At 34.6% G+C, this 24,538-nt stretch overlaps 1 protein-coding gene and 1 long non-coding RNA gene across 5 annotated transcripts in view; both read left to right on the top strand.

The window, feature by feature from the left end:
- The window catches only part of LOC123679769 (potassium voltage-gated channel subfamily H member 8), a 444,333-nt gene that overhangs the window by 302,610 nt on the left and 117,185 nt on the right, over window positions 1-24,538 (top strand). The window lies entirely within an intron of this gene.
- LOC123679782 overlaps window positions 1-24,538 on the top strand; it is a 96,292-nt gene that overhangs the window by 43,363 nt on the left and 28,391 nt on the right. The gene's annotated exons all lie outside the window — the stretch shown is intronic.

Here is a 24,538-nt window from a genome sequence, read left to right as displayed (position 1 = left end):
TAGTCGAGGTGGCCTTTGCGGTTTTTGTCAATGATTTTGGCTCAGTAGCTTTGACACTAACACCAGCCTGAGCTCCCGGTGTTGTGCTGCAGCCGCTTGATGACGGTCGGGCAGGGCCTGCTTTGGCACCCTTAATCTCTACCGGCACTGGTGACTCCAAACCTGTGCAGTAAGGTTTTTTATTTTTATGGTTCATCAATTCATAAAAATACATGTTGAGCAAATTTTGGTCCGTGTTGCGTACTACCCTCGATTCCTTTTCAGGAGACCAGTACACTAACACCTCAAGCCCCTCCACCTAGTCAATGTATCTGCTCATCGGAGAGGTTCCGTATGGGACAAGGCTCGTGCTGGAGTCAGTTTGAAACTGTCTCTTGGCACGGATTTCTTTATATCTGTGTATGCATTGCTGCACACATAGTCATCATCGTCCTTTGCATAAATCCCAATCCGCTGTCCCATGTTAGACAACAGCTTGTGGAACGAGTCGACAAGATAGTCTGAGACAACTAATGCCAGTAAAAATATTAGTCAATACGATCTAATTTGAAATTCAGTTTTATTTATTAAATTTATTTAATTTAAAAAGACTTTGTAGCATAAATGTATAAGAGTTTTTTGAGTTGAGATTACGAAATTGTGTTAGAGTTTTTAAATTGTTCATTGTTTGATTTAGAATTTGATTTAGAACTTAGAATGTTTATTTGACACAAACAGTAGAATAGTGTCGAAGTCTAGGATAGACCTAATAGCAGTGCACATAAAAAATTTCTTTGAATTTAGAGTATTATTTAAAATAAAGACAGTTTTCCAATTAATATTGAATATTAAAGATTTTATTCACCCGTATTGCTATTTCGCTCCAAGTAAATCTGCAATATCAGCTTTGCCACACTCATAGCTTGGCGGTATGTTGCCAGTGACCCTATCAGGCCCCTGTGATCATCGATATATCCAGCCAACCCTACTTCTAGTGACGATATTTTTTTGCTTACATCCTCCAAAACCACAACTGAAATCATAATAATTTCATTATAATTTGAATAAATTATTTTAGATCTAAATTATGCTGAAAATATTTTATATTACCTTTAGATCTAAGAGCCCTTGATTCCACCGCTGCTGAATCAGAGCTCGTGGATTGCTGAGGTTCTTTATGCGTTGACTGTGTGAGCTCCTCCGTAGTGTCTGAAGATCCTGGGGTGCTATGGGTGACTGAAGGTCCTGGTATGGTTTCGGTGACTGAAGGTCCTGGTGTGGTTTGGGTGACTGAAGGTCCTCGTGTGGTTTCGGTGACTGAAGGTCCTGGTGTGGTTTGGGTGACTGAAGGTCCTGGTGTGACTGGAGATCCTGGTGAAAATATGAATACCTCTATGGGAATTTGCTCTATCGTATCGACTACATTTGATATATTTAATTGTTATACTTACGTGATGGCGAGTCCCCCACTGTCACACTGTGGTTCAGCCGTTCCATTAAGGCCTCGAAATCGTTCAGTTCGAACACTTCATCTAGTGGCGTTCTCGTAATTTCCACGTGGTGGAAAGATGTCCATGTTGAACGAATACGAGGATAATTCCTTGCCATTACCATCAACAGTCCCATGTGACTGGTTACAAAAACTTTATATTTCTGCACCTTCATCGGAGGGATGAACTCCCTATTTGGGGAGTAGGACCTTCTGACAGCCTTAATGGTCGCAGCGTTGTTCAGGATGTCAATTATTTTTATGTCATCTGATACACGACCTCGATCACCACCTTCATAAAGATCCTTCCTTTCACCCTCGCATTCAGTAGCCTACCCATATGAGGTTAAACCAACTCCTCAAAGAAAGCAGAGATTGGAAATTTCAGATGCTGAAATTTCATTATTATCTGATAGTTCTGTTAATTCTTTAAATAAAAAATTTAAAGGTCAAGAAATAAAAGATAAAAATATGTAATAATATTATATTTTCTTAATAAACTATAAAAACATAACGGGTATGGTTTCTTATTATAATCCTTAAGTTTAGGACAAGATCTCCATTCATATGAAGTTATTCTGTCATTAAAAGGTTTATCAATTGGAAATGGATAATAATTAGATGTACAAAAAACAGGTGTTCTATGAATAATTTGATCTGATCCATATTTAATTCTAGCAGTTAAAATATCACCTCCTAATAACAGTTTAATTATTTCTAATTGTCCAGGATCAATCTGAATTTCATTCCACGCTAATATGCGTTTATTCACACAATCTTGCAATGGAAACGAAATAAATTTATTAAATTTTTGAACAACACCATAATTAAAACTATAATTAACAAGGTTAAGTATGATCGCGTACAATTATAAAACAAACTTCTCTGCAAATACTAACCCAGTCTACAATTGTCCTTCTGCTCCATTCCATTTCGATTTCAAGTTGTTCTTGCTTGAAACCAACCAGCCAAAATGCGACAAACTGGCATATTTCCTGGACAGACTTCTTACTTCCCGAGAAAAAAGTGTTTTTTCTGAATGTCTGAATGAAGCCACATCTCTGGCGAACTCTTATATTTCTAGAATTTACTACAACTGTTGTAGTATTGCAAACGTACTTGTTGTGTTGTTCAAAAAATTTGCACGGTTTGTTGCATTTTGGACAAATCATTACATTTGCACAATCAATCACACCGTGAACTTTTAAAAACTCTTTCACACGATCATCATTTTCACTCATGGATAAAATTTTTTTAAGAGAATATACATTATAGACATCTAATAAAAATTGTTGAACGTTATCTAAATCACCTAATTGGAATAGTAACAATTCTTCAATTATATAAATTGATTCTTCTAAAGTATAATAATATTTCATAACATCGCCCCGAGGGCAAGCATATAACGGATTTCCTTCACGAGTGAAATTATACAAATCTGTTATACTGTAGTCTAAAAAACCGTGCATATATTCAGTAAAACAACTGTTGTAGTATTGCAAACGTACTTGTTGTGTTGTTCAAAAAAATTGCACGGTTTGTTGCATTTTGGACAAATCATTACATTTGCACAATCAATCACACCGTGAACTTTTAAAAACTCTTTCAAACGATCATCATTTTCACTCATGGATAAAATTTTTTTAAGAGAATACATTATAGACATCTAATAAAAATTGTTGAACGTTATCTAAATCACCTAATTGGAATAGTTACAATTCTTCAATTATATAAATTGATTCTTCTAAAGTATAATAATATTTCATAACATCGCCCCGAGGGCAAGCATATAACGGATTTCCTTCACGAGTGAAATTATACAAATCTGTTATATTGTAGTCTAAAAAACCGTGCATATATTCAGTAAAACAACTGTTGTAGTATTGCAAACGTACTTGTTGTGTTGTTCAAAAAAATTGCACGGTTTGTTGCATTTTGGACAAATCATTACATTTGCACAATCAATCACACCGTGAACTTTTAAAAACTCTTTCACACGATCATCATTTTCACTCATGGATAAAATTTTTTTTAAGAGAATATACATTATAGACATCTAATAAAAATTGTTGAACGTTATCTAAATCACCTAATTGGAATAGTAACAATTCTTCAATTATATAAATTGATTCTTCTAAAGTATAATAATATTTCATAACATCGCCCCGAGGGCAAGCATATAACGGATTTCCTTCACGAGTGAAATTATACAAATCTGTTATACTGTAGTCTAAAAAACCGTGCATATATTCAGTAAAACAACTGTTGTAGTATTGCAAACGTACTTGTTGTGTTGTTCAAAAAAATTGCACGGTTTGTTGCATTTTGGACAAATCATTACATTTGCACAATCAATCACACCGTGAACTTTTAAAAACTCTTTCAAACGATCATCATTTTCACTCATGGATAAAATTTTTTTAAGAGAATACATTATAGACATCTAATAAAAATTGTTGAACGTTATCTAAATCACCTAATTGGAATAGTAACAATTCTTCAATTATATAAATTGATTCTTCTAAAGTATAATAATATTTCATAACATCGCCCCGAGGGCAAGCATATAACGGATTTCCTTCACGAGTGAAATTATACAAATCTGTTATATTGTAGTCTAAAAAACCGTGCATATATTCAGTAAAACAACTGTTGTAGTATTGCAAACGTACTTGTTGTGTTGTTCAAAAAATTTGCACGGTTTGTTGCATTTTGGACAAATCATTACATTTGCACAATCAATCACACCGTGAACTTTTAAAAACTCTTTCAAATGATCATCATTTTCACTCATGGATAAAATTTTTTTAAGAGAATACATTATAGACATCTAATAAAAATTGTTGAACGTTATCTAAATGACCTAATTGGAATAGTTACAATTCTTCAATTATATAAATTGATTCTTCTAAAGTATAATAATATTTCATAACATCGCCCCGAGGGCAAGCATATAACGGATTTCCTTCACGAGTGAAATTATACAAATCTGTTATATTGTAGTCTAAAAAACCGTGCATATATTCAGTAAAACAACTGTTGTAGTATTGCAAACGTACTTGTTGTGTTGTTCAAAAAATTTGCACGGTTTGTTGCATTTTGGACAAATCATTACATTTGCACAATCAATCACACCGTGAACTTTTAAAAACTCTTTCAGACGATCATCATTTTCACTCATGGATAAAATTTTTTTAAGAGAATACATTATAGACATCTAATAAAAATTGTTGAACGTTATCTAAATCACCTAATTGGAATAGTAACAATAGCGAATGCCAATCACAACTTCTTTGGGAAGAACTATTTTGTTTTTCAAATACAGTAGAACTCCAATTATCCGAAGTAATGGGGACCGGGGCCCATTCGGATAATCAAATATTCGGATAATCGGATTTTTTTTAAAAAAATTGCCATTGGAGAGAATAAAAGCTACGTTTTGATATTGCACTATTTTTTTATTATTGAATTAAATGAAAGAAACATGAAATTTTCACATGTTTTAAATATAAATAAAATGTACTTATGTACAAGTTTAGAAATAAAAATCATTGTTTTTTAAACATCTCCGTCAATGTAAGCTGTTTTGCGGTCTTCAACCGTTTTCGGGCAGCCAGGTCACGCATTCGCTTGACGGTGAGCAGTTGCAAGTGGTCACACTCGGGCTGACGCTCCATCCACTTCAAAGCAGTCTCGAGACCGGCAAATGCTTCACTAGCTGATGGTCCAGCGTCTACTTCAACATCAGCAGAAAGTTCTTCTTCCACTTCCACTTCAACATCTTCTCTCACACTTACAACAATTTCATCGTCATTGAGAATTTGAAAACCAGGGTCAGACGTGTCACAAGCCATCCACTCTCCTACATCTTCAGCACTTACTTCTGTACAGCCAGGAATTTTAACAATCATTTTTCTTATTTCCTCTAGTGACAACGCATCTTCATCATCATCATCCTCTCCATATTCTTGTTTCTCATATTCTTCAGATTCTTTTTTTTGTTCTTCTCAGACGGTAGGCCTTTCAGTTTATTCCACGCACGTCTTAGCGTCACTGGCGTAACCAAACTCCAAGCTTCCGCTACAATGTAACAGCAGTCCTTTAAATTTATTTTGCTATGATTTGCCAAAACCAATTCTTCATCTTCAGCACCTTCGATCAGCAGTTTTCTCAGCAGTTGCCTTCTGTAATGGCGCTTCATTGTTTCAATAACAGACTGGTCCATGGGTTGCAGCAAACTTGTAACATTGGGAGGCAAAAACGTCGTTTTAAACTGCCCATTCTCTCTTTCCAACAGTTCTGCTGTAGGATGAGTGGGTGCGTTATCAACAATTAAAAGCACCTTACTGCCTTCTTTTCCCACCGATTTTTGGTGCTTTTTCACTTCAGGAATAAACACTTCATCATACCATTCGGTAAACAAAGCTGCAGTCATCCAGGCCTTGGGTTGACTTTTGTAGAAGAGTGGAAGTATTTTTACGTTTTTAAATGCTCTTGGATTTCTTGATTTTCCTATCAAAAAAAGTGGCAGTTTATGATTTCCAGTGGAGTTGGCACAGTTAAGCACTGTAACACGTTCTTTACTGACCTTATGTCCAGGGGCACTAGATTCCCTTTTAGAAGCCAAAGTGGTTTTTGGTAATGCTTTCCAAACAAGGCCAGTTTCATCGGCATTATAAACAAACTCTGGATCATAGGATTCTGATGCAGTTTTAAATTTTTCAATAAAATTTTCAGCTGCTGCAGAGTCTGCTGAAAGCTTCTCACCAGCCAAATCTAACTCGCGTACACCATGCCTGAATTTAAAATTCCTTAGCCAGCCGTTACTAGCCTTAAAAGATGAATAACCAAGCTTTTCCGCTAAGATTTTGGCTTTTTCACAAAGGATTGGACCTGAAATCGGATTTCCCATAGAACGTTGCTGCAAAAACCATTTAAACACAGCATCTTCCAAATTTTTGTTGGTTGCTGTCTTCATTGTTTTCCTGGAGGAACTTCCATCTCCATTTTCAAGCACCGAAACAAAGTTTAAAAGTGTTGACTTACTGTTTTTAATGTCAGAAATTGTTGCTTGTCCAACACCATAAATCTCAGACAACTTCTTACCCGTTACACCTTTATCGAGTTGCTCTATAATTTTCAGTTTGTCCGCTAACGATAGCACAACACGTTTTCTTTTCGAAGCCATGGTATAAAAACAATACAGTATTGTACACGCACAAACAAAAGTAAGCCGTAGCGAAAGAGTAGCGTCCTCGAGCAAGGTCAATAGCACACTGGCTAATCAAAACAAACAATGACAGGTGCGCCGTGACTGCAATGTGCCGGAACTTGTCTTAACTTGTTAAGACAAGTCAAGTCAAGACTTGACGCGCAAACACTGGCTTCGCGGCTTTTTTGTGATTCGGATAATCGGCGATTCGGATAGTCGGAGTTCGGATAATTGGAGTTCTACTGTATTGTGTTCGTCTGAATTTGGTGCAAAAATTTTCAGAATTGAGCAATCTTAACTCTTTTCCGCACGGATGCGCTTTAACATAAGCTAATAATTCAGTGGATTCCAAAATTACTTGTATGGTTGTTTCAGGAAGATTCAGGGAGTATAGTTTCGATACATAACTACAAAGGTAATCATTAGCGACCTTCTTTTCGTTGCATTTAATTGATTTACTGAAATCTGGAACGGAAATTTGTTCTATGTTAGCGGGTTGGATTATCGCGTCCGGAACAACACTTGACACAATATTTTTTTTTGAGAACGCTCTGTTACAAATAAACTTAATCACAGAGATAGATAATCTATCTGTGCGTGATACAACATTGAACCAAAAAATATTTCTTGCAACTTTCCAATAAAAGAAAAAAAATATATATATTTAAATATCTCAAAGTAATTGTATGGAATTCCTGTCCGATCCAAAGGCATTTCTTCGATTGGGGCTCAGCTGCGCCATCTCCTAGGATGTCGACATTATTAGGTATAAATAGGTAGTAGTATATTATTATCAAACATTATTTATATTTATGCATTTCTGAATGTGTTTTTTGAATCCGCAAAAGGTTTTATAAGTTTTTGAACAGTTTGTGTTAGTGCATTTGAGCTCCAAAGTTTCGCCTTCATAAAGCGCATGGTTTTTTCTCAAGTGCTTCACATAATCATTTAATTTTATCGAAGTATCTTTACACAAAAAACAAGAGAACATTTTGAAGCCTTTTTTTTTGTTTTCACCGAATTTTGCCTACTTTATACTAAAAAAATATCACTCTTTATATTGTACTTATATGAGAATATTAATACTCAAATATGACTATTATTGTACAAGAGTACAAAATCTAAATTATTAATGTCTTGAAAAGATTCAAGACATCAATAATTTAGTTTTTAACTCTGCCCTACTACTTATGTCGTTAGGAGCAATTTCATAGAAAAACAAAGAAATAAAATTGAAAAATTGATCGAGTGCTTGGTAATATTTCATATCAAACACAAAATGGCACTTAAATAGAAAGTCAAAGCTTTCTGTTATGGTTACACCGGCTTTTAATATGTTGTTGTCAAAAACAACATAAAATACAGAAATATCACTTTCCTTTGTTCCAACGGCTAGCAAAAATACTGTGTGTAAGGTTTCTCGTTAAGAATATTCTTTAAAGGTACCTGAATATTCTGAAATTTTAGAAGCTTCTGCAAGGCATCACTCACTGTTTCCCTCCTCACAGTACTTTTCTTTCCTCCAGCAGTTGGTGGTAGCAACTCCAATAGAGCAAATAAACATCTTGTTTCTTTATCCCAATCTGAAAATTATTTTATTATTACTTTAATGTAAGAGAATTTTGAGATGCTTTCTACGAAATTTATTTTATTTTGTAAATTCACATACCTAGGTACCTATCGAGAAATTATTTGTTCCAATTTGTGTGTAATCTTTTAAAAATATTTTTTTATCCGATGGATTTATTAATTCATACTACAAATATCAAGAAATACTTTTCAGCTTACGAATTTCGAAATTTTCAACAAAAATTGAAATTGAAAATACGGAACAAAACACATAGTGTTTACTCACAATCTGAATCTTTGAACAGAGTTTCATTCACTTTGGATACAGAAATTCTGTATACTTCGAAAATTTTGTCCACATATCCAGGGAATTTTTTCAGAGCACAGTCACTGTGCTCTCTCGATTGGAACTACCCTCTCTCGAATATAGACCTCCCTTTCTTTTCGTTTTGGCCACACCCTTAGGGGAAAGTACCATCTCCTAGTCCAATAAGAGCTTTTGCCGTACCGCCCCCAAAGATCTTCGCGGATTCCTGGAAATCGAATATTCTAGAAGGGCTAGAACCTGATAAACACATCTGGTACAACCGTCTTGTTCTGGAACTTTCCCAATCCCGTTAATCTCTTAAGTTTTACAACCGACATGACACATTCTTCGACACCCCGAAGAATAGCACATCCTTTTTACATTATGTACAATAACAATTCGTTCCCTGTAAATTCATTGAATTTGTCATGCCTTGGGCACTTGAAGAGACTAATAGGTCTCCAAGCATCCGGTTGACCATCTCAATTATTTACAGGGAACAATAAACTGGATCCTACATATATTGCATTTATAACAATATGACGACGTGCAGTCTTCTTCACAAATTTCATTATATGAAACAATGTAATATTTATCATCTGAAGAAGATGAGGGTACTTCAAATACCCCTGTCTCTAAATATATCACATTTTCCACAACTCCATTTTCAGCTTTAGAATGCGCATCTCGGTTTACCCTAGAATTATACTGGTTAGCATTAGGCCTTTCTGTATCAATTGTTTTTTTCCACATTTTTTCATTGATTAAATCTTCTAATGTCTCCAGTAATTTCTCAATCCTACAACAATTTTCTATAATAAAAATTGTTGTTTTAGTTTTCATATCTATGCCGTATATTCTGATTTCCTCTCATTGAATTATGCTTCAAAACTTTATTGAGACTCTCAATAGCCATGTTCGTATTGATCCCTTCGTTAAGCCTATAGCAATGTGACCACATTTTGATCCTCTCATCGTTTTGAAAATAGTAACTGAAACATATTTTGTAAGTTATTAAAAAATGCATCTCATTTACATGACAACTCTGTAAATATTTGAGGAAATCATCTTCCTGTTCGTCCTTGAAATGCTTGAAATATTCCTCTTCAGCTTTATAAAAGTTAATAATAATAATATGTGGACTCAAACGTCTATTATCAAATCTGGAATAATTTAATGAACAACTGAACTTAAAAACATCATCTTCATGTACTATAGGTGAAACTTGTTTACAATTGATTTCAGAATTAATACTACTAGAAAAAATATGACACATCTCTTTATTATCAGGGGGAATTCCTATTACTGTTAAATCTTCAATGTAATTACTACATTTTATCATCATAGGTAGGGTACTTTTATCTAATCGTTTATAACAAACTTCAAAACCATTTAGCTCAAGATTATGTCCAGAACAATTTAAAAACTTCAATTTGATTAAATCCCTTGAAACGTGCTGTTTAACAAATGATTCTCTTGAGACCATTTTGACCTTCATTTTACCATAATTAAGAAAATGTATATAAACATCCAAATTAACTTTATCATAAGATATTTTATAGTCAACTTATAATGAATAAGATGAAAATTCTTTTTCGATACTACTTTTAACATCTTTATCAATTGAATCATCAGAAATTCGTTGGTATGCATGTTTCCTTCAAGATTCTCCTCATTCTTGTCTTCATTTCCATTTTATTTTCAATGTTTTTGAGTTTGTTTCTTCCCTGAATGTTCTAGTTCTTAATAACATGCCAAGTACATAGAAGTCTCCTTGGTTTTTTATCAGTTATCATTATCAAAGTGAATAATTTTAATATATCACACCTATTACAAGTAATTATACATTCTCCATTACCTGACACCAAGCATTGTAATATTTCACATCATCATCTGTCATTATGTATTCCGCTTCTATTGGTTCGCTCACCTTGTTTTTCAATGCTATTAAAAAAAAATAGATTGAATAGTTTGATCCAATCTATCCACAGTATAGAAAGTTTTATACTGTGGTTGAGGAATTTATGAACAGCCAAAAGTCGGCGAAGTAGTATGACAGAGACAGGCAATATTCCTCTCTGTCGCTAGAGGCAGAATTGTGATCGTCCGGGATTGGTCGAGATAAATGTGTTATGTACAATTACTTTCTACAATTTTGATCTATTATCCTTAATAAATGTCTATTTCGTTGATATCATCAGATTTGAAGGGTGTACATTTGGATTCATCATTATGGAAGGATACTTTTATTTCCTCACCAAATAAAAATGTTTCTACCTGCAAATTTGATTTAACTACAACACAATATGTAATTATATAGTGAATACTTGAGTTTGAATATTAAAACTTTTTCTTCATCAACAATTTTGTTCCACAGCTTAGGCAGCTTAAAATTATTTAAAACATTTAGAGAAGTCTCAAAATCTACATATGAATTCAACTTTCGATAGTTTAAAGATTGTCCAGAACGCGTTGTGGACGCAATGGGCCGGCCACATCGCGATTAATGATGATATTTCGGTGTTTGGTTATTGAGAACCGTCCACAACGCGTTGTGGTCGTTTATTCCGCTCAGTGAGCGTTTTCGGTGTTTGAGTGTAACATATCTACAAAATTACGTAATGAATTTTTCTTGGAGAAAAATTGACTCAATATCTTTGTGAATGTTCACTGGGAGAACTATTATCACAAGTGATTATTGAGTATCAAATGTCTTCGCTTTTCTTTTATTGGATGTTTCAACTAGACGATCATTAGTTTTTCCGCAGTAGTTCTTCAAAAGAGTATTTGTAGTGCATGTCATCACTATATTAGCTATTAATTCACCGGAATGAATTTCGCAATGAATTTCTGGCAACATTTCATTCTGAATAATATATTTCGAAATAAATTGAATGAGACATGTTCGCTCATTATGAATACTAACACAGCCGTCTTCAACTCAGTTGAAGAAGGCTATGATACTGAGGAATGTCTCTTCGAATTCTCGAATTATTTTATTGAAAATTAAATATGAATATAAAACTATTTGTATAACAGAATCTTGAGGATAAAGCAATCGTCCTCGACTTAAATTTGTAATGAGACAGTAATTATCTTCAACAATAAGTTCATCATCTAAAATCAATATTCGCTTACATCTTTCACACTGAATTTTCCTCAGAACAATATAACAACAATAACCTGCTAAATAAGTAATCACAGGCATGTCTTCCTTAATATTATCTATGTCGCTCTCTTCTACAATGAGATTCGGATTTTTATATTCTTGTTTCTGGTCGGTGAAATCAATATTGTCATAAAACTTTTTGATATCAATATTACCGAATGTTCGTGATTTTAACGTAAGGAGTGACTGAACTCTTAGCCTTTTTTCGGATTCATACATTGTCGTATTGAAATGTGGTACTGTCCACCGGCGAGTTGACGATATTTACCGAATCTATTTTCCAATTCGTCAGTCTGAAATTTTCCCAATAAAACGTATTTCATGTTCAATTCAGAAAAACAATATTTTAATACCTCTGTCATTCCATATACTGTATGACTAAGGGCTGCATGAGTTTGTGGAGTTAATTTTTTAGAAAACTTTCCGGATTTCCAAATTTCTAGCCAATCTATCATTTTATTCAAAAATAAAAATTTCACATCCGATTGAAAATTATTCCCGAAACTTGGCTCCTGGTATACATCATTCAAACGATTTCCTTTAGAAGGAGTTTCAACATTTACAATTTTCCACCATTTAATGAAAATATTGAGGAAGTCGGCGGTTTTGAGGGCTAACGTTACATTCTGTCTTTCCATGTTTGAGGGAAAAGTGACTTAAGGGTCAAAGAGTAACCGAATTTTAATAATTTATCATGCTCGAACTGATGGAGCTTCCTTAAACATTCGAGTGAAGCAATTTTTCCATCAGCTGTTTCATAATCGGGAAAACATAATTTAGAATAACCAATTATTCCTGATACATTTCAGCAAGTGTACCGAATCGAAAAGATAAAAGAGAGGTCTTGTTCTGTCAGAAGGGTGGCAATATACAATACTGAGTTTTTTATTATCGGCGAAGTTACTCATAGCTCTACTGTTAACTGCATTATTATCTGTGATAACACAGAATACTCTGAAACCGATTTCTTATAATTTAATAATATCAATTCAATTATCAATTCAAATATCATAAGGTGATCTAATTTAGATGTTGGACAAATATGAACAACTTCTTTAAAACTCGACGTTATACTAGATATCATGAAGACGAAGGCAGAATTAGCCAAATTCATATTATTATATGCAGCAATATTTCCGCCTTTATAATCTAAATATGGTTTGATATGAATTTCATCTATTAATAAAAGAACAAATCGTTCATGGCCGTCCAATAATTTGAAAACGTTTTTCGCATAAACAAGGGTAATTTTTTTTTCTTCTGTCGTTGGATCAGTCGATAGGGAGCGGCAAACAGATTTTATCGTATCCACATGAGGTAATTTGAGAACTCCAAAATTTCTTAAAAATTTGTAAGCATGTGGACTCTGTGACGAGTATAGAAGCTAAAATCATTGTTATTTTTGAATACGGATATCGTTCCTTGGGAATTGTATGTAATTTCAATTGTTCTGAAACAAAATTCAACGCCTTTAAACAATCGTCATTTCCCAAATCTTCTGATGTCCCATTAGATATAAAAGATTCTATTAAATCCGACGTATGATTTAAAATGCTATTTTTCTGATTCTCTGTACACTCGGATGATGAGTTATTTTGATCTATTCTCCACAATAACATGTCTATTTCGTTGATATCATTAGATTTGAAGGGTGTACATTTGGATTCATCATTATGGAAGGATACTTTTATTTCCTCACCAAATGAAAATGTTTCTACCTGCAAATTTGATTTAACTACAACACAATATGTAATTTTAGGCCCTGGTGAATACTTGAGTTTGAATATTAAATCTTTTTCTTCGTCAACAATTTTGTTCCACAGCTTAAAATTATTAAAAACATTCAGAAAAGTTTCAAAATCTACATATGAATTCAACATTCGATAATTTTCAAATTCTACTCTACTTTCCGCTATAGCCTTCTCCAAATACTTTAGTTCGGTTCTTTCTAATTTTTCATCACGAGTTTTTCTAAACTTGATATTTTTCGATAGATATTTAGGACAATTAGGAAACAAAGTTGGAACAGCATCTGGTTTGAGTCTAGGGATTTTCAGAGTTACCGTTATTGTATGACCACTTCTTGAATCCGTCGCTGAAGTGGATTTAATTAAATTATCCTCTGCGAAACCTGTGTCAAACTGAAACCTGTAAAACTATATTTAAAAACTTTAGTTTTTTACAGTTTGTATATATATGAATGTGTAATGTTTGTCATTACTAATCCTTCTGAGTTCAAAAATATAGAACATCCCTATAACACCAGAGGGAAAATTGTTTAATTGAGGATAAGCGAAACTTCTCATACTTGCAGAGAAATGTTATATATAGTTTGTTGTCAATATGGAATAATTTACCTGAAAAATTCAAAAATCGATCTCTCAGGGTACAGAAAAGTACCCTTAAAAGTTTTCTTGCAAAAAAATGCTATTATAGTTTGAACGAGTTCCTAAATGAAAGAAATTTTGAGGAACTGTAGAATTTATTTTTCTTACTCTTTTGTTTTTTGCTTTACCTTTTGTAAATGAATTGACCATGTTCACCGTCGCCATATTGTTGTGCGACAATACCAACTACCCAGTGTTCCCAACGGAGAAATATTGAGTTTATTAGAAAAATATCGCTTATATCAAAAATACTATCAGCCATAGAGATTATTCTTCCACCGACTATTTCCAAAAATGGAGCGAAGCCTTCATTTATACACTCGGCCACAGTTAATTTGTATATAAAACTACCTTTCACTAATGTTTTTATTTCCAAAAGGTGAAATTTTTGCGAAATATTGTACCAAACAAGCCTATCTGGCATAGTAGCCAGAAAAGGTACACATAAACTTCACTTAACAACTATATATTGAATTAATGAACAACTGAACTTAAAAACATCATCTTCATGTACTATAGGTGAAACTTGTTTACAATTGATTTCAGAATTAATACTACTAGAAAAAATATGACACATCTCTTTATTATCAGGGGGAATTCCTATTACTGTTAAATCTTCAATGTAATTACTACATTTTATCATCATAGGTAGAGTACTTTTATCTAATCGTTTATAACAAACTTCAAAACCATGTAGCTCAAGATTATGTCCAGAACAATTCAAAAACTTCAATTTGATTGAATCCCTTGAAACATGCTGTTTAACAAATGATTCTCTTGAGACCATTTTGACCTTCATTTTACCAAAATTAAGAAAATGTCTATAAACATCCAAATTAACTTTATCATAAGATATTTTAGAGTCAACTGATAATGAATAAGATGAAAATTCTTTTTCGATACTACTTTTAACATCTTTATCAATTGAATCATCAGAAATTCGTTGGTATGCATGTTTCCTTCAAGATTCTCCTCATTCTTGTCTTCATTTCCATTTTATTTTCAATTTTTTTGAGTTTGTTTCTTCCCTGAATGTTCTGGAGACACTTAGTATTAGTAAATTTCACCATTTTTCTGTTGATTATTCGAAACTCAAAATGAATATTTCGGAGGTAGGAACAAGTAACACAGAAACTATCCAACTGAGGCCTTCCGACTATGGAACAGCTTTATGTAGTCAAATTCGGGTAGAAATTCTAAGAAAAAGCAATAAACAATTAATTGAGCAACCGATTGGAATCAGGTTTAAAGCATCGATCGATATTAGGTCTCAAGTTATGTAGACGGTGTTGGTTATTACGGGGAACCATGTTATCATTATTATTGAAATGCAAATTTTTTCTGATGGACTCGAAACGATTTCGGCTCATAGTATGTTTTTCTAGGTGCATTGCACCTGTTTGCGGCGTGCCCGAATTTTTGGCATCTGTGACACTGTCATTGGCCAGGGCTTCATCGCAGAGATTCTACTTTCACGCAGACATCCGCGGTGAACTTGACGTCGTTAATACGACTCTCGTCTCTAGGTAAGTGGAAGAGAATCAGGGGAGTATGTTTCCTGTCTTTTCCACTCTTCATTCTGAAGGCTCCCGTTGTCCAGAATAAATGAGGGGAGCCCCCCTGTCATGGGATCTGCCCCTTTAGAAATGAGATACTTTATAATTTCGTAGTCTCTATCGGTGAAATCTTTTTTTGTTCTTTTATGCATTAATCTTCTCAGATAGTAATCGATATACTTAATATTTTTGGATCTAGGTTCAATATAGTTCATAACATGGTGAGCGGAACCAGAATATACAATGAAGTCGTAAATTGTAGAGCGACACTTAGTATTAGTGAATTTCACCATTTTTCTGTTGGTTATTCGAAACTCGAAATGAATATTTCGGAGGTAGGAACAAGTAACACAGAAACTATTCAACTGAGGCCTTCCGACTATGGAACAGCTTTATGTAGTCAAATTCGGGTAGAAATTCTAAGTGTCGGAGTCCGTAGCGAAATAATCCGAAATAGATTCCACCTCTTTTGCTGGCGCCTTGCCGGGCCACCGTTAACTGGGGTACCCATGTTTAAACCTAGTCACTGCCGATAGATTTAAGAATGGTTCTTAAGAACCCGCTAGTTCAGTTGAACTATGGCCTTTTCAGATAAGTTTCGGATGAGTCTATTGTCCACTTCGTCTTTTCCTGGCGCTTTGTTTAGTGGAAGCTTTTCAATTTCGTCCCGTATTTCCAATGGATTTGTTAAAAAGTGATTTTCTGGCTTTACGAAGCGGTTCGAATTCATAAAGTCTTCCACTCTTTTCCGTATGCCTGCTTGTTCTGGACTATCGGTCTGGGATATGTGGTGAGCGGTTTCGAAGTTTTCCGCAAGTACGTCCGCTTTTTCTTTGTCGGTGATCAATTGCGCGGAATTTTGGACCAAGATGGGAACTTGGGAATATTTTTGAATGCTGGATTTAACTGTAATTTTTCTGCTACTTCAGCTCTCGGTTTTTTGGGAATGGTTTTATCGCGGGCGTACTTGAGGGCCTTCGTAAACTTTTCAATTTCCCGTTCGATGTCGAAAGCAGTTTCGATTTTGTTGTTGATAGTTATTTTACTATCTAATTTTGTACTAGATTTTGCCCAATCAGCGTTCGAATAGTCGTACACTAATTTTGTTGGGTTTCTTTCGGCGTTATGATTGACCGAGAAAATCACTGGGTTATGATCGGACCCTAACTGACAACTCGCGTCCGGGATACTATTCAAGTCAATATTCTTAGTGAGTATTAAATCGATAGTACTCGGCGCTTTTCCATTGTCTGGAAAATGAGTATGTCCGTTAGGAATGTTCAAAATTACGTCATCATTAGCTTCAAGGACACTGAATAGACGATTTCCGTTGGTGTTTCTGCAGTTGCAGTTCCATTCTTCGTGTTTAGCGTTCAGATCGCCTAAAACTATTACTTTATTCTTCCTTGAAAATAGGAATCTTAGGCAGTTTGTACTGAATTTACGACTAGGGCTGTAATAAACTGGCCTGTAGTTGAGTGTTAATGTTTAAAAAAGGAACTTATTAGAAGAGCGGCTTTCTATAGTTCCGGCCAGTACAGTTATTTTGAAATTAACACAATTTCTTTTTTATGAAAGAACCTTTCGTGCGTCCGGCTTATGCCCTAGGATAAGTCTTATATTTGATCTTTTTCCAGGAGGTGTTTCACTGAATGAGACCAAGTATTCTTGAATAACAAAATTTAATAATTGATTAGAATAATTAATGAGAAAATACAGAAATACACATTGTCAATAACATTTGTACATTACAAGTCTATGGAAAAGACCTAAAGAGTAAATAAGAAAAATAATAACACTCAACAATCTTGAACTATTTGGTAAATCTTATATAATTTCGCGGAGAAAAATCAAACAACAATATATATAAAAAATAAATTAAATATCCTTACCCTGGATATCACAATCACTTCCAAACTGTTCGAATAAAACTTTCAACAAATTCCCTTATTTGTACCTTTCCTGAAACCGTTCCCGAAAACCGATTCGAACTGAAATCAACTTAGAATCGAACTTGAACTGTCTACCGAATTGAAAACTATTGTTTTTATAGTTGAATAATCGTCACCCTCCTTCTACCAAATTTTTCTTAGCGTCTATCTTCTTTTTCCTTTTGTCCAATCAGAGTAATTGTCCTTATGTACCCAGATTATTGGTTCCACCACCACCTCATGTTATGTACTATTGACATGGGGTTGTACCGTTAGCCCCGCCTAAAATCAGGAACCATTTTTAAACGTACCGCTGGTGGTCCCTTCGAATAAAAACTGATTTTCATGTTCTAAGTTTTGGGCCATTTAATCCTCCTTTGAGTTTTTACTACTGAATTTTTATTACTTATCTTAAGCCAGGGTGTAGGAATTATTGCCTAATAAACGTGAGGGGTGACAACGACTTCGTTTGCGTTCACTCTACTGAGATAGAAACGGGAATTTGTTGAATATCCTTTCAATGAGCCTGTAGTTATTGCAAATTATCATTCACATTCATTACAACAACGTTAGATGGAACTTTGTCATATGTGACCTTGGCGTCTGAATCGCCTTTTCTTCTAAAACGTCTGTTTGGACGTCTTGAATTAGCCTTGCGTTTCTGTGGCGGTGGCTTACGGGTTCGTGATGAGGGATCATCTCGCGAAGTAGATGGACTCCGGGCTCTACGCTTACGATTTGGACGTACATCGCCGCTTGTGGATTGGTGGTCATCCATGACCAAATTTTCGGAAAGGGCGTTTCCGCCCCGTTCGGTGGTAAATTGGTTTGAAATTATTTCCGCTTGACCTTGGAATAGTAAACTTAGGGATTCTCCGCAGTTAGAGAGTGCTTCGTTTTCCCATGTTACCTCTCCCAATGTTGTATCAAAGCAATAGCCTTTCAAGTAGGGACATACTACATCTCCTGATAAACTTATCTCATTTTCGTCTATTTTCACCCTTGCTTCATAGTCCGCTACTCGTATTTTTATAGAGGCTACTACGACAACATCCTGCCATCCTACCTTTTTCTTGGTAGGTTGTCCCCTTGCAGGTTCCATCGTTGTTTACTGCTCCTCCGATCGTAATTGAAGCAATCCAGCAATCACCTGATGGTAGAGATGCAGTGTCTGATACCGACATTCTTCCGCACCTAACCGGTGTATAAAGTTCGATACACCTCCGGAAACAATCAAACTATAGCTGTGCATTCCGCAGTAAGTGATAATCCGAGTTAATTCGACACATGTTTCATTCTTATTTCGTCCTTCTGTAACACTTTAACGTCAACCGGCTCGCTTTTGTATGTTGTGTCCGACATGACGAATAGATACCGCCGTTATCTCGGAATTTTTATCCGTACAGTCATATGCTATTAAGGCTTGGATGCTTGCACACGTTATAAGGAAAAAGGTTATCCCGTTAACTAAGGCTTGCCGCTTCTTCATGGTACTTTTCGTTCTTCTAGTAGATCTTCGTGATTTTTTTTTCTGGGTAGGAAATTCCTCCCGGAAACCGTCTTGTCCTGTAGATATCACAATCACTTCAAAACTGTTCGAATAAAACTTTCAACAAATTCCCTTATTTTTCTTATTCCCGAACTTCTCTTTGTTCTTCAAAGGAATTCCTTTATAACCTGTAATATTGCTATAATTACCCTCCTCGATCCCCTTGATCGGTATACTGACCTCAGCCATATCCCTTCTTTCTCTAATAATTTGTTCCTCAAATTCTTCTTTAGTTGAAAGTTCAAATGTCCTACCCCACATCATCATGATGGGTTTTCCTTCGTAACTAATGAGCGCCTGATTCGCGCTGAGAAAATCCCTACCCAAAATAGCTTGCACATTCCCTAATGTGGTATCATCGCATGGGATAGTGGTCCAATTTATGCCCAACTTTTCACCCTCCGGTCTTATCGAAATCTCAGTCGTACCCCAGGTACGTAAACTACGGCCCGATACGCTAGTCAGATGAAAATTAACTTCATCTACATTTCGTCTATCGATCGGTATTAGACCTTTTTGAATGAGCGTCACCGCCGCTCCCGTATCTACCAGACAAAAACTCGTCCTTCCATTTATGTTAAGTTTTACAATATATATATATATATATATATATATATATATATATATATATATATATATATATATATATATATATATATATATATTGCCCGAAACACGTGTCTACGGTTAGCAATTCTCTGTGAGGGACTGTCCTTATCCTTTTGTGCTTTGTTTTATGAACAAAAACCCTCGTTATCCTTTACACACACACACACATATATATATATATATATATATATATATATATGTGTGTGTGTAAAGGATAACGAGGGTTTTTGTTCATAAAACAAAGCACAAAAGGATAAGGACAGTCCCTCACAGAGAATTGCTAACCGTAGACACGTGTTTCGGGCTTTCGGCTCTCATCAGTACGGTGAAAAAGTGTTAGGTTGAGCAACACTTGAAACAAACAACAAACAAACACAGTCAACAACAGAAGCCAGCCGTCCATTTGTGGTTTCAGCAGGAAGACCCAATGGGTTTTCGGGAAACAACCAACATCACCACGTAGGAAGCTATAGCTACCTGCGTGACATCCGAGTCCCGGGATAATCACATGTGTAAAGGATAACGAGGGTTTTTGTTCATAAAACGAAGCACAAAAGGATAAGGACAGTCCCTCACAGAGAATTGCTAACCGTAGATACGTGTTTCGGGCTTTCGGCCCTCATCAGTACGGTGAAAAAGTGTTAGGATGAGCAACACTTGAAACAAACAACAAACAAACAGAGTCAACAACAGAAGCCAGCCGTCCATTTGTGGTTTCAGCAGGAAGACCCAATGGGTTTTCGGGAAACAACCAACATCACCATATATATATATATATATATATATATATATATATATATATATATATATATATATATCAACAATTTTAATTCCCAATATACAACAATAGTAATAAATTTGATAAGGGATGTGGGAAAATTGATAAGTGTTATGTCACTCTTCTTTATTCCATTTAGTCGACTTTTCGATCCCGATGGGGACCTTCTTCAGAACTCTGCAATAGCAATAGAAAACAGTCAAAACATGATACATCACAAAGCATGTAAAAATATAAAAACAATAATACAAATAGTACATACCGAAATACAGAGTTGTAAAGATCTTATTTGAACACAAATCAAAAGTTCTGAAGAAAGTAACGAACAAGTACATTAACAACTTCAGCGAAGAAAAGATCTGATACTTCGTTAGCAAAGGAGTAGAAATCAATTATAATCATGTAAATAAAGTAAACAGATGATTTTTTACATGATATATATATATATATATATATATATATATATATATATATATATATATATATATATATATATATATATACAGTATAACTTCAGTGGTCCGGGCAGATATCGTTCCGGTACCTGTTCGGATTATTGAGGCGTCCGGATTACTGGAGTGATTTTTATTCAAGAAATAAAGCAACTTATAAATTATAAAAATAAGGTTTATCAATCAAGTCACAAAAAAAATATTATTTTCTCATAAATTAAAACAAAACTGAACAAAACTCCTGTTGTACATGTAACACGTTATGTAAATATGTACATGTAGGTATTCATAATATTGTATACATATATATTATGTATGTATGCAAAATGAAATATCTTCTACTTTTTTGAAAAATACATATCAATTTTAGTTTGGACCTTTTTGGATGCATCTATATCAATTGCCTTCTCTTTAAGCCTTTTCAAAAGCTATAAATCTTCAAGGGTAAGATTATTCTTCTCAGTCCACCTGCGCGGAAAAAAATCTATCCTCAAATCAAGAAACAGGATATTCTTGAAATATTAAACTTGATCCAAGTATATATTGAATCGGAAAAAGTAAAGTGAGAAATTTGGTATACTTGGAATGATTAAATAGAATACCGAATACATATACTTGATAGAAATATATAATACTCCATGCAAGTGAATGATGTATTCAAAATGAACGAATAAATTTATTGATTCAAGAATACTGCTACATTTTGTTTGAACATACGATATTGCGACTTCGAAGATATCATTTACTCATTATGAAAATTGAAATATACTCATTCCATATTATATTTTTGAAGATTTGGTTTACATATTATAATTATTGCGAGTGATACATTTTAGTTGTAATTAGAATATGCCAAAGTCACAAAGATAAATTGGACACCTATTTGCTCATTTTCATGTTCAAGACTAATCGTAATAAATGAAAAAAAGTTGGAAAGTTGCAAAAACAACAATTCATGCTTACATCTGACAAGTTAGAATTATTAAAGCTGATAAGTATAGCTACAAAAGGTCTTCCACCCATAAAAATCACAATAAACCAAGAAAGAACAGAAACGTTGCCGTAATGCATTTGTCAATTTATAGGTTAACATTCATAGACAAGGGAACACAGAAAAAACAACAATGCACGAAGTGACATAAAGTCATGTTTATCTAGATGGCCTACGATCTAAGGATAATAAATAACTATATATATATATATATATATATATATACAACACTTAAATTATTATTAATATTATTTTCATTTTCGTTTATGAAACACATTTCAAATTTTGGTCCCCCTTTGTGTAATAGTCAGACTGCAAAGCCATTCATCTCTGATTTGGATGGACTGGATTTTGCGTTTCTTTAGTGCAAGGAACTTTTTTTTCAAGAAGCTTCTTGTTGTTGGAAAACACTCTCTTGTATGATCGGTTCTTTCTGTTTTTTTCGGCATCATCTGTCGTTCTGCAATGGAGCAAGAAGTTCCTTCTACAAGCTAACTTTGCTAATTTGGTGTTCAAATGAGCTTTTAGTCTCATCTGTTCAGACGCAGTTCTACCATACGCTAAATCTACGTCATCAAAGAAACCCATTTCTGTATAATGCAGTAAGAGAATTATTTGCCGAATAAAGTAAGTAGGGGTGGTTTGGGTATCTAGGCAATTTGAAATGATCAACAATCTACTTTCCCTTATTTGTGCCCCCCAATGTTTCGTCTGAATTAGTCTGCCTAGTTACATATTTTGGGCCGTCGTCCGTGCAGAAGGAGTTTGGCCTCTGGAGTTAAATTTTCTCTTCGGATAAAAGATGATGGTCTCGATTGTCTTGGTATCGCACTGGTTTCTCGATTATTTTTTGAAGTTATTCCTTCGTCTCTCCTGGAATGCCATTGATTTCCTTCTTCCCTTCTGGACTGCCATTGATATCCTTTTTCCAGATTTGGAATGCTAAAATTTTGTTGTTTTCCAGGTCCTCTCGCTACGTTATTCTTGGGATATTTTCTAGCCCAATGTCCTGTTTGATTGCAGAATGAACATGTTCATGCATTCCTTCATCCTATTCTGTCGTTGTTACATTATTTTGCGAAGTGCCTGGATCTGCCACAGGAATAGCAAGTTTTTGGTATTTTGACTTGGGCTCCCTTGATTCCTCCTACCTTTTCTACACTCCTTCGCCAAGTGTCCCTCCTTCTCACATAGTTGGCACACCTTATTAGTGTCAACGACAGATATTTCCATCTTTGTTGACCTTCCTTGCATCATCCTATTCGTCGTCTCCTGTAATCTGACTAATTCCTCTGCTTTTTCGAGTGTATGATTTTCCTCTCTCAGTAGTAAAATTCCCGTGTCTCTGATTACGTCTTTTCTGAGGCCCGCTTTAAACTGATTCAAGATTGAATAGTTTATTATAATAAACTAAATTAGATTGAACAACAAACCCAAACTACTATGCTACATAATGTAGGTTACTCTTTGACTGAGCTTCCTCGGTTTATCTCCGCTTCAGGGGCTTACTTCGAAGATTATGTATCTTGTGGCGCCCTCTGTTGGGGGTAGCGTTAACATGATTGGCAGCGCCACCATGACCGTAACGCAGTAATCTGTAATCCCCACAGTACCCCTGTAATAAACTGGCCTGTAGTTGGGTGTTAATGTTTAAAAAAGGAACTTATTAGAAGAGCGGCTTTCTATAGTTCCGGCCAGTATAGTTATTTTGAAATTAACACAATTTCTCTTTTATGAAAGAATCTTTCGTGCGTCCGGCTTATGCACTAGGATAAGTCTTATATTTGATCTTTTTCGAGGAGGTGTTTCATTGAATGAGACCAAGTATTTTTGAATAACAAAGTTTAATAATGGATTGAAATAATTAATGAGAAAATACAGTCAATAAAATTTGCACATTTCTAGACTATGGCAAACACCTTAAGAGTAAATAAGAAAAAATTATAACACTCGACAATCTTGGACTATTTTGGTAAATCTTTTATAAGGAGAAAAATCATCAAACAATATATATAAGATTAAATTAAATATCCTTACTCTGGATATCACAATCACTGTTCAAATAAACCTTTCAACAAATTACCTATTTGTACCTTTCCTGAAAACCGTTCCCGAAAACCGACTTGAACTTTATTCAACTTAGAATCGAACTTTAACTCAGGGCCGAATTCCCCTTTTGGTCCCACCTTCGAACCGAACCCGAACTTTAACTCTAACTCTAACTGTCTACCGAATTAAAAACTATTGTTTTTATAGTTTAATAATCGTCACCCTCCTTCTACCAAATTTTTCTAAGCGTCTATCTTCTTTTTTTTTTTCGTCCAATCAGAGTGATTGTCCTTATGTACCTAGATTATTGGTTCCACCCTATGTTATGTACTATTGACATGGGGTTGTACCGTTAGTCCCGCCTAAAATTCAGGAACGTACCGCTGGTGGTCCCTCCGAATAAAACAGATTTTTATGTTCTAAGTTTTGGGCCATTTAATCCTCCCTAGAGTTTTTACGACTAAATTTTTATTGCTTTGACATCCTGTACAATTCTCTTGAAATTTGAACC

Source organism: Harmonia axyridis, chromosome 5, assembly GCF_914767665.1.
Source record: "Harmonia axyridis chromosome 5, icHarAxyr1.1, whole genome shotgun sequence".
Taxonomy (NCBI): domain Eukaryota; kingdom Metazoa; phylum Arthropoda; class Insecta; order Coleoptera; family Coccinellidae; genus Harmonia; species Harmonia axyridis.
Note: the sequence above shows the minus strand (reverse complement) of the source record. Positions and strands in the feature narration are given on the sequence as shown.